The following is a 12,748-nucleotide window of genomic DNA, read 5'->3' as shown; positions in this document are numbered from 1 at the left end:
AGCACGGGTTTCATGCTCAAGGAAAATTATTATTTTAGATAAACATGTCCTTCATGCTTCTAGGAGTTATCGAGTCAAATATTCCAAGTCCTATGTGGGCCTATTGTAAAGAAAATAAAAAGTAATTTTCAGATTCTAATTTGGGGCAAAATTTCCTCCAGATGTGAAGTCGACCTATCTATCAAGTTGGCCCTTCACCAAAGGACATGTCTATTCGAACCTCTCTAGACAAGTATAAATAGAAGGGAGTTTGGAGCTCATTTTGGACACACAATTCATTTGATATGATCTGGAATTTCATAAAAGAAAGGAACATTAAGTTGAAGAAGGGTTTCTCTTGAAGTCAAATGTGTGGAAGTTCTACCTTATCATACCTCTTGTTGAAGATTTGTTGCTAGTCTCTTGCTAATGGATTTGGTATGCAGAAAGGAGGGTTTGACTTGGCATCTTCAACCAACCTTGCGAGTTGTTAAGCGGTTTTGTTAAGGAATCTCTTTAGAGAGCTATTTGAGTAGTTTCTAGATACAACAATCATCTATTGCGACAACAAGAGTGGGAGTAGTTTGTTTGAGAATCCTGTGTTTCATGACAAGTCCAAGCATACGGAGATTATATATCATTACATCTTTGACATGGTGCAGATAGCTGACAACCTCACCAAGCCTTTGACGAAAGGGAGGTTCTTGGTCTTTAGGGAGCAGCTTGGAATAATTGAGATGACGCTTTCAAATAAGGGTTCAAGTTAGTCAAGAACACTAAGTAGTGCTCTTCCTCCTCTAGATGAGCTCCCAGGGTGAGGAATGGAGCTATGGGGCTCTTGGAGATGAGAGACTTCTCACTGATAGGATGTTGAGACCTGGGATCTCCCCTAGTCAAAGTATGCCCTAGTTAGCGTCTTGCCTGCTTTGTGGGATAACCTCTCCCATATGGCCAATGGGTTGAGGGACTTGGGATAGAGTGTGATCCCTACACATTGCAGTAGGTGGATCTCACCAAAGTTGGTGGATGCATGTGTTCTATGATTTGACTCTTTAGGGTTAAGATGGATGATCAAGGACAATAGGATAGAGTGTGATCCTTACCTTTGGTAAGTTGATCTCACCTATTGTGAGGGACTTTGGGATAGAGTGTGATCCCTATGCTTAGGGTAAGTTGGTCTCACCCATTATCTTTAGTTCTGGGTGGTATCTATGGCTCCCCGATGATGATGATGACGACGACGACGACAACGACGATGATTCTGGGTGGTAGCAGAGTCTCCCCGATGGTGATAGAGGCAGGGTGGTAGCTGAAGCTCCCTTACAACATTTCTTCTTCTTTAGATTCGAGAATTTTCAGCATGAGATGAGCGAGACAAGCAGAGATGGTACATGATGACAAGATAACATGATGACAGAAGGACATATATTGATAGGTGGAATTCTCCCTAGTTGAGAGGGAGTGTTAAATTATGCAACTAGGGTCAAATTCCACTTTGGACAACTCATTTGATGGATATAATTATTGCATTAAATTCCTCTTTCCAAGAGGACCAAAATCGACCTAAAGATCACTCAAATTAGACAAGGAGAAGTGCATTTTTGAATTAAAATCCCTCACATGTGAAATTGTCAAGGTCGACTTCAACTTCAAGTAGGCTCATGAAGCCCAAACGACTTGTCTTTTCACCCACATGGATTCATATAAATACATGAGACGTCAAACCTCATTAGGCACCTCATTCACACAACATACATCTTCTCTCTCCTTCTATTGGTTCGTACAACTCAGAAGTAAAAGACTTTTCTCTCTCATGTGAAGTGCAAGTGGTTGTCTTTGACTAGGTTGAATTATAGGGATGTCTACAGGACGTTGACCAGAGTTGACTTGGGCATTTTTGGCAAATTTGACCTTGGTTTGGGTGAATCTTCTCTGTCTTAGCAGGCCACAGACATTGGCGTAAAATTCAAGGCAATTTGTGCTTCTTGAACGAAGCCATAATTGCAAAAGTTGACCGAATCCCTAATTGTAGAAGTTGACCGCAAGCTACTCCTCCATGTTGACCAGGTTTGACTGCAAAGCAGAGTGTTTGGGCTCATTTTGTTCAGCAAAAGAGGCCGCATAAATTGTTCCAAGACCAAGGTCCTTGAAGACTATTTTGACTGATGTATCATCTCTTGTTAGGGCACACTTTGACAATAGTTGACTCATGCAGACTTCAGGAAAAACAAGTTTTGACAACAATTGACTCCATCTCTCTCTTGATTAGTTGCTTGGTATTTTGACATTATTTTGATATTGAATTGATATTGGATGATGTGCTCTACTAAACATTTAATGACAATCTAATAAGAAGAATATTTGCAAGGGTTTTCCCCACAGTGGGTTTTTCCTTGGTCATTGATCAAATTTGTGTCTCTTGTCTCTTGGTTGTCTTTCTTTGTGCATTTGTTTATTTGTTCTATATACTATTGCTCTACTGTCATTGGATAATTAAAGAAGTGAAATTGAGAAATTGAATGCTATTGAATATTGTTGAAGTAATAGTTGTAGCATAGAATAAAGTGATGAAAAATTAACATGGTCAGGCCTATTGAACACCTCTGGCCTATAAAAACTTCTCTCTTGTGCATTGAAAACAAACTTTAAGCATAATACACTCAAGAGGATAGGTGAAGGATTAGTCCATAGTGGTGCCTACTTGGTGGTTGCTTGCTGAAGTGTTGATCCTTTGGTTGCATGGAAGATTTGGACATGGGCGAGGTTGTTTCTGAGTATCTTCTGTGAGGTTGTTTCTTTGTCTCCCTTGCTCCTTGCAATTTCAAAAACACAAGATTTTTTATGCTTTCTATTGGCTGAAACTTTAATGATGCAAGTCCTTTGTCTTTTATGCAGGTGCTCTTGAAATCAAGTACTGTTATTGGCTAGGTGATCAAATACACTTTGGAGTTTGTATCTGTGGCCTTCTGCTTCAAGGCTCTACTACTTCGGAAATCATTGTGTTTGATATGCTACATGCATGCTTCTTCTGCTATGATGATGATCTTGTAGCACACTACAGGAGGTCCTATTTCTTGCTTTTGACGGTGCATTCTTCTCTAAAATCAATACTGTGTTCCCCCGTGTTGATGGTGATCTTGTAGCACCTTGGAGGATATGCTGTAGGTGAACGAAACCTTTGTTTTGAAGATGTATTCTTGATGGGTCAAAACTATGCTTCTCATTGGTGTTGGTTTTTATCTTGTAGAAGCTTTTCAAAGGTCCTATAGCTACCCAAAACCAAGGAAATCACTCTCCAATTCCTTCAAGATAGTTGTTTCTTCATTCTAGTGCTTTCAACTATGGTATTGTAGGGCTTGTGAAAACTACTCCAAGATTGGGTTATTTCCTCTAGTAGTCACATGAACCCCTCCAAAATCATAATAACATTAATGAAATGCATTCAAAATCATTGATAATTCATGGCGAGTTCATGGATAGGGAGTAGAAACCTTGATGGTGGTGAAAATTGTGGAAGGAGTGAAAATGGGATTTTTTTTCATGGATAGGGATGAATTTTTGGATGGAGAAGTGGCTAAATGGTGTGGATAATGGATGATGGTGGTGTGATGGACTCTTATTTTCATTCCCCCAAGGAAAACATAAGATCTGACCATTCTCTCAATGTCGATCACAATCTTGTAGCAAATCTAGGAAAATCCTATAAGACTTTATGTTAATCATGTAGTAGCCTTGTTTAACCCATATCTCTCAAATGGTAAATTAGATTGACTTGAATTTTTTTGATCATGTTTCCATCATGTTTATGTATCTCCCCATAAGAAATCTTGGCTAATGAATGCGCGAATCTCGAGAAAAATGGAAAATGGAAAATGGTTGTAGGTGATGGAGGTTAATTTCTCGAAAAGTATGAACTGGAATTTGTTGAAATTTCTTGAGCATGTTACCATCATCCTTATTCATCTCCTCATGAAACATATTGGAAAAAACGATGCATATTTTTTGAGATATGGTCAAAACAATATCCTCCCTGTGTATTTTGGCAATCTTGTAGCAAAATAGAAATTTCCTGTAACAACTATAGGAAAATGAGGAAAATGAATGGGAAATGCATGGGAACGATGGGTGAATGTTGAAAATGGATGAGGGTGATGGATTGACATGGCCTTCGTCTGTTGGAGCATATGGGAAAATGAAGTGAAAGCCCAAGTTTGACTTTCTTTGACTAGATTTTTGATCATTTTTTTTTTGGTGCTAGCTTATTCTTATTGTTTGCAAAGGTTGGAGAGCACTTGCATTCATCAAAGAGAGATACCTCTGGAAAAGAGTCATTTTTGTTTTCATTTTTTCATTTTTTCTTTTTTCCTAGGCCTATTAAGTGCCTCAATGAGGTTTTCAACCAGTAGGTCTATTAGGCGCCTTAGAAGTGGTTTTCACCTATGATCTTTTTTTTTTTCACTTTTTTTCAACCCATCGACCGCCTCGTGGAGGTTTTCAATAATGAGCCAATCTCAGGTGCTTCAAAAGAGGTTTTCACCTAAAATCTTATTTTTCTCTTTTTCCTCTCAATTTTTTTTTATTCTTCTATCCTATTTTACTAAAAAAAAATCTTTCAAGTATAATAATACTTCCAATGGAGCCATGTGCATAAGAAAATGATGGATAAATTTTGGTGTAAGCTCAAAACATATGCTTTGAAATGTACCTGAATATGAGAGACCAACTGCTTTGAGTTTGATAATGCCAAACACTATTGAAGAGAGTGGTGCTCTTTCTTAGTGATTGTTGTTGAGCATGGAAACCCCCCACAACATGTTTTGGGGCTCAAAACCTAAGTTTTGAGTACTATTGTTGTAAAGACTCCGTGAATTGCGGGCGCGGAGCACAAATTGTATGTTAGAGTCATAGGTTTCTCTGCCCTAAGTTTTGAATGTAGTGTCGGCCTACCCATGGTCCATGGACCATGGGATTGTATAAATAGAGCAAAGCTCTAAGTTGTAAAGTAGCAAGTAGCTAACGAATGGAGTTTAGAAGATAGTGAGCATAGAGCAAGAGTCTACGTGCTTTGGGTCGTAGTAGTAGGAAGAGGCTCTACAGCTGAGTGCGCAGAGGCCTAGTAGAGTCTGCAGCTGAGTGCGCAGGCCCCTGCAGTTGGGTGTGCAGAGGCTTAGTAGAGTCTGCAGCTGAGGGCATGGACCCCTGAAGCTGAGTGTGCAAGGTAGAGTCGAATCTGTAACCAAAGAAAGAGATAATAAAGAGAAGTTTGATTCCAAATCTTGTGTATCTGTTTTGAATTATCATATAGTTTATATCTTCTGCAATTATACTGTTTTATTTATCGCGCACACTTGTATGAATGCTGAACACTGTTAAGTATAAATAAATACATACAGATAAGCCAAGTTGATAAACTAATATCAGGTTATGAAGTGAACAAAGTTCTTTCTATAGATTAATTAGTACAGAAGACTTTGAATATAAAGATATTCATGAGGATACAAATATTATATATTAAATGTGTGAATAAGAATGATTTACAATGAGAACGAGAGGCTTGCTTATATATCAAGTGTCTCTTCATGGAGAGTCATGTCCCATTTAGACATGTCTTTTCAACCTAACTACTAATTATTATTAACTAATCATTATTACAATTATCCTCGTTACCTATATTTATATTATTTATATATATTTTATTCATAACATTGCCTCCTTCCTCAAAAAGCTTTGTCCTCAAAGCTTGTTGATGAAAAAGGCTTGATCTTTTTTTTTTCAGTTTCGAACATCTTTCTCTCTCGGAATAGTCATCTTCGTCGATACAAGCTGATACAATCTTCTAAGTGAAACAAAATTGTCGTACTGAAAAGGGATCAGACCATCCTAGATTAATCCTCTGTGTAGTATTGTGATCACTGGAATTTTGTAACGACTTTTCAGTATAAGATGGAATTGATGTTACGTCATTATTCTCTGGAACATCAGTTTGTTGTTTCTGGTCTGAATGGTCCTAATAAGTAGCTTGGTTGATTTGTATACTCTCGTGATTCAGATGCCGATATGGAACTTTTTTGGTTTGACATTCCCTTATTAAGTGTGTGGAAATTTTTTGATTTACTTCAAGGGATGATGTTGTTGAGTTCGTTACCAAACCTTCACTTGGGGTGTTTATCATCTGAACTGCAACATCCAAGCACGTCTTTTCTTCAACTTGCTTGTCTTCTTCTTGAGTTGTGACATTCACTAGATTGATATTTGTTGTTTTGTCATATCTGATATATTCTCTGGCGTTACTGAATTTGGTTTTAGTGTAACATCTTGGAGTTTTATTTTCTTCTTCTTGTGGGAAAATATTAAAAACTTTTTTTCATATTTAAGATGATAGACCCTACCATTTCCATCCAGGGTGATCCCAAAATAATCCCACCTTGATTGTTCCATAGGGAGTGAACTGAGAATTGCGATACAAATGTATAATCTTTAATGTTTAACTATAAATTGGCTATTCCATATTTTTTATTGCCAAAAAAGACTAATTTTCAGTTATATTTGACTTCAGGATCACTAATTGGTTTGCAATTTTAGGTGTTATATAATTTGCATCTTCTGCCAGAGAAAAAGAAATAATAACATATTTTCTTGCGAGATTTCCTTTAATGTTAAATAGTGCTTTACCGTCTCTGGGTAAGGTTTATGAGAATCTTTTAGCCTTCATTTTTGTCTTAGACTCCATTTTTGCTTCTTGAATATTAAATACTTTTTAAATCACTTTTTTTTTTTTTTTATAAATAAATCCCTTTTTTCTATATATATTTTTCCAAATATTCTCCTCTTTTAAATAGCCTTGACTCTATTAATTTCCTCTTAATTTTACTTTTTATTTATTATATATATATATAGATATATAATTTTTTTAATACAAAACCCTTTTATTAAAAAATATATTCTTTTTGTCTCTCTTATTTTATTAAAATCCCTTTTCCTTTCAATCACTATATATGGTTATATATACTTTGATATAATATAAAACTTTATAAGGTTTTTATAATTAAAACCTTGCTACTTAATAAATCTTTAGCTTCATGTATAATTTTTTTTCCCTAATTAAATATTTGACTTCAAAAATAGCTGCGTCTTTTTTATTTGGTGGTGACTTTTCAAATGGTGTACTAATTATTTTGGAAATGGTGTACGAAACGGTTATATTTGGAAGTAGGTTGGATGGAAAACGCAATATAAAGATGGCAATTGGCGAATCTGTGTCGGTCTCACGGTCTTGTTGTTGCTCGGTTGTCTGATGGTGAGAGTCTTGACAGTTATTGGTCGACAGAGGTGTAGGATTGCTACGCAGAAATGGAGGGCAATGGTGTGGATTGTAGTCGGTAGGATGTTTCAAGGTCTAGGGAATCGGGACAACAACAACGCAGAGTCTGGAGGGTTGGCGGTTTATAGTGGAGAAGTGGCTATAGACGGGTCGAGCTTTGGTGGCTGTGCGGTTGGTTAATTTGAATGTGGTTCTTTGGCTTGCGAAAGTGGTGGATATGTGGCAACCATGTACGTTGGCTTATATATATATATAACTTTAATTTTGTTTCGGTTTTTTTATGTATATGTTTTTTTTGTAATCTCTCTATATATATATATAATTTTTTCTTTGTTTTGTTGTTTTTTATTTTTATTTTTATTATATATATATATATATATATATATATATATTTTAATGGCCAAAAGTATGATTGGCGATACAGAGAAACTCCAATTGTAGCGAAACACTTGAATTATGACAGCAACAAGGTTGATGACAATTGATGGCCAAGGGTCAGTGACTGGAGAAGGAACTCTGTGCAGCAGTGAAGTGGCCAAAGGATCAACTGCTCCAATACCAAATGAAGCGAACAAAGTTCTTTCTATAAATTAATTAGTCCAAAAGACTTGGAATATAAGGATATCCATGAGGATACAAATATTATATATTAATGTGTGAATAAGAATAATTTACAATGTGAATGAGAGGCTTTTTTATATATCAAGCGTCTCTTTATGGAGAGTCATGTCCTATTTAGACATGCCTCTTCAACCTAGCTACTAATTATTATTAACTAATCATTATTAAAATTATCCTCGTTACTTATATTTATATTATTTATATATTTTATTCGTAACAGGTTAATAGTAAGGAATTGGGTAATAACACGGTTCGAGCCCCGAGCAGGGCTGCATGAGGGCAGCATCGCAAGCTGCAAGGTACTGATAGGTGCGCATAGTGATGTGCGCACAGGGTCAAACCGCAGGCCACTTGAAATCATCAAACATCTCTAGGGTGTGGAAACTTGGTTCTAGCACTCTCCCATACTACTTTGGGTGAGACCTTAGTGCGCGCTCCGCGGACTGTTGCCGAAAGGGCCAGTAGTATCGGAATTTGTTTGGCTAAATCACCTATGAACCTGGGTTAGGCCCCTACAAGCCAACAAATGGTTCCATTGCCGGGACCGGGATCTGCATAAGGGATGTCTGATGTCGTGTCACTGGAATCCAACAAAGAAAGAAATTGAAGGGTAGTTGGACAAGAAGATTCACGAGTTCGTGGTGCAAGAAAACAAGAATTCGCGAGTATTTAAGGAACAATGGTTGGAGCGCTACTTATATACGGAAATCCACAAAATTTTCATTGTATCCTTTCCTTCTGAGCTGTATGAGTGGATCGCGAAGCTAGCAAATAGTCAGGGAAGGTGTAGGCTCGACAAACCAATCATGTGGACTCTGGAATTAGTGTGTAAACTAGAAGCATCAGAAGATAAGATCGCGCGAGCTGTGGACCACTGGCTCAATCGAATTATAGGAGGATTTATCACTAAGTTCGCGGTAGATACGACCATCAGCTACAACAAGGCGGAATGATGCTTCCTCAAAGGACCATGAGATAAGTATATTAAATCTTTGAACACTTGGATTAAGATGCTATTGTGTGAAAAATGGGTTATGCGAATAAATTAATGTTTGGGAGTACGTGAAGTGGGAAGGTCTACAGAAACATAATAGTGAAGAATTAGAAACTAGTCCCTTAATTTCACCCTTGTGGGAAAGTGAGCAAGAGCTCGCGAAAGTTTCTCCGAGAAGCGTGGTCAGTCTGATAAGGCAGCGAATTCTGTGCTTACCACCTCCACCTACATCGCCACCAATCTCACCATCTTCACCTCCATCTCTGCCCACCCCCACCTCCGCCACCACCACAGTTTAGTATGGCGAGTGCGATAAAACTGCTGGTATTCAGAGGAGTAGGGAACGAAGTTCCGGACCAATTTTGGTTCATAGTAAGGGAGGTATTGGAAGCACAAGGAGTCGTGGATGACAATATAAAGAAGGCTACGCTGGTAAGCGCGTTGCAAGATCGCACAATAACATGGTACATTAAGCATTCTAATGAACATCCAAACATAGGAATCGTAGAAATCCAGGCCGCACTGAACAGGGAATTTCGCAGGCCAAAATCAAAGATACAATCAATTATCGCGTTTAAGGAAATCACGATGCTTCTGGGCGAGACACCTTGGGATTTGGACCAGAGACTGAAGAGTATGATTCACAAAGCCAACATGACCTTAACAGGTGGACAACATCGTGCATGGTTTGTAGCGTCACTAATACTGCATTTAAGGATGACACTGTCACAACAAAAGCTTTCCACCCATGGCTGAAGCTTTGGATATGGCAATGAGATTGCATGAGACCCCTATACAAGATCCTGGTATGGGAGTCCAACAAATCCACGCGCAATTACAGAATTTGTGTTTGGAAATGTAGAGTTTGAAACAGGATAGGACACCTTGGCAAGAGGCGCGTAGGAGGTATGGTGCATAAAATGCAAAGGCCAGGGGCATGACAATGACCATTGTCTAGTTTTCACGAATTATTTGACGGGAGGAGGGTTGATGCTGCTAAGACCTGAGGCACAAGCAGGATCAAGCGCGACGCTTGCATTATGGTGCACGATTTTTAGATAGGAGGAAAACGCACTACGGATAATTGTCACCTATTACAGAAGTATATGCAGACGTCCCAACAATTGTTTTGTAATTTCTGTAGGTCGGTAGGCCATGATGAGCACACCTGCAGAAGCTACGAACTAATGATGGATTGGACTACTGCCTACAAAGTATAGATCGAAACGCGGGCCCTCGACCCAAATGCAGGAATGGCACGCACTGGATTTCAATGGCACGAACGAGGTCAAGGTGGAATGGGACCAGGAAGGGGTCGTGGACAACTAATTTGTTACAATTGCGGAGGGCCAGGACACTATGCCCATGATTGTAAGAATCCGATGAGAACATCATGTTTATACTGTACTCAGTTTGATCATGAGGTAGAAGACTGCCTTACATTGATAGTGACGCTGTGCGAAAATGGGGTACTTCAGCCTCCCTCGACTCAAAATTTGCAAATGATGAGGTCTGAGCCACACGAAGAAGACCCGAATGTAAACATAGTGCTCAGAAGCGGTATCACAACTGGAGATGATAAAGGTAAGCAGTTAGAGGCAAGTGCGTCGGTTCGCAAGGCTCCTACAAAAGAACCTAAATTTGATTTGGTGCGCGTGAAGGAAACATTCATGGAAGCTAAGAAGAGCTTCACAGAGGCCTCCACTTCAAGTAGTAAGGATCAATTAGAACCAGGAATGGATCCATCAATGCTCACTACCTTTCTGGGGACATGCGTGAAACTGCGGCATGACAACAAGGCTGTAAAAGGACTACAGGAACTTATCACTAGGTGCACAGGGTCAGGAGAACCGCGCGTGGTCCGGAAACTTGGAAAGCATGCATTGCGCACAGGAAGGGAAATGAGATTGACTGCGTAAATCAGAGAGTACGAAATGGATCAGGTAATTCTGGATCTCGGATCGAGCGCGAATGTACTGCTGAATCAAACATGGGAATGCATGGGCAGACCCACGCTACAATGGTCTCCTATTTAGTTGTGAATGGCGAACCAACATAAGATCCTACCCATGGGGAGATTGCAAGGGGTAACAGTGGATATTGAAGGTGCGAGCGCGCTGGTGGATTTCAAAGTGATAGAGATTGTCGACGATAGCAATCCTTATCCCGCGCTACTAGGCATAGACTGGGCCACTGATATGAATAGAGTCATAAATCTAAAGAAGCACAAAATGATTTTTGAGAAAAAGTCACTACGCGTAGTAATATTGATAGATTCAGTCGAAGGAGAATTCAACTGCAGATGACGATCTCGATTGTATCTACAAGATAACCGCATGAGAACAGGATTGGGTGAATTCAACTGCAGATGGTAGGATTTCATGGGAGCGTGAAATCTCCTGTACCTCGGATTCGAACGAAGAAACAGAATTGACTGCACGAAGTAACAATGCTCAATTGCAACATGATGATAAGATCACTGCACTGCGTCACAACGGAGATAAGGGATTTGCCTAGGTACGACAGGTTGACAGCGGTGGATGAATTTCTGAACAAATTTGAGAGCAAAGTACTAGAACAACAATGTTTTGACGCTCTGAAATGGGCACTGCGCGCTATGCCCGCAAGATGGTGGGGTATGCACCAGCAGAGTTTCGAGGATTGGCTTGAATGCAGAAGAATGATGCGCCTACGATTTGGAAAACCCCAGCTATGGATGAGATCCGGTTACGAGGGGCAAAACAACTCATGCGCCCACCTTTCCCGATGGGTACAGACATATGACATGCAGCCCGCACGAGCGCACACCACTCCCAGAATAGAAAACCGAAAAAAAACACAGTGGCAGAAAAGGTGAAGCGTGCCAATGATTATCCACAGAGAAGCATTTGACAGGGTGTGCAAAGTGCTGAACAAGGTTCACTAGGTGAGACGCATTGACTGGGACTTGCGTGTACTAGCGGTTCGATGGGCCTATAGGACCATGTGCAAAACCTTGACCGCGAAAATGATTCCAAGGCTGCGGAATGAAGCAGGGACCGTAACTGTTGAGGATCATGCAAAGATGAATCCACACGTAATATCACCCGTAGTGCGATAGTGCGTGAAGCCTAGGATGAAGAAATCACATAGCTATGCGAAGCAGAACACATAAGACTTCAGGAAGCAATTCGGCAAGGGAACCTTAGACTTTGCGAACCTGAAAAGGATCGGGTACGGCTAAGGAAGAAAAGTGTTTTCATGGATGAAGAGGTCAAGAGGCTGGAAAACTAGATCAAGGGTGCATGTCTCATCGATAAACCAAGGATGGCAAGCAAAGGTGCAGATGATCATACTAATGAATTAGAGGACTATCACCGAGAATTGATTAGTCTGTTATCGTGGCTAGGACTGCATATCACCAAACGCAGTAACCAGGGGAGCGCACTACACATAGTAGACCATGCGTAATCGATTGCCACAATGACAGATGAGGATTTTTCGCGGACTATACTGGAGGGCGAGATGGAGCCCTACACAAGTGGTGCGACCACCTGACTAGCCGTAGGAAGAACAATCTTATTTCTCCAGGCAGCTGAAAGGGAGCGCAAGACTATAAATTATTCTGCCTGGGAGCTGCGCGCTCTGAGAGGTGGCGCAGGAAAAACCTGTCACAAGGTTTGCGTCCGTGCATGGAGGGATGCGCTGCCGCGCAGGTTGAATGGGAAGTGATTATTGGTGTCATTGTTCATGACGGGATGCCCAATTAGAGGCCAAATGGAGCGGGTAGCGGGCATTTAAGACAAAAGTTATGGGCAAGATTTAGGAAAATCTGCCGGCAAGGAAGCGTTGAT

The sequence above is a fragment of the Pinus tabuliformis genome, chromosome 6, assembly GCF_031772625.1.
Source record: "Pinus tabuliformis cultivar Carrire ecotype Pingquan chromosome 6, CPIR1, whole genome shotgun sequence".
NCBI classification, from domain to species: Eukaryota; Viridiplantae; Streptophyta; class Pinopsida; order Pinales; family Pinaceae; genus Pinus; species Pinus tabuliformis.
This window is presented reverse-complemented; position numbering follows the sequence as displayed.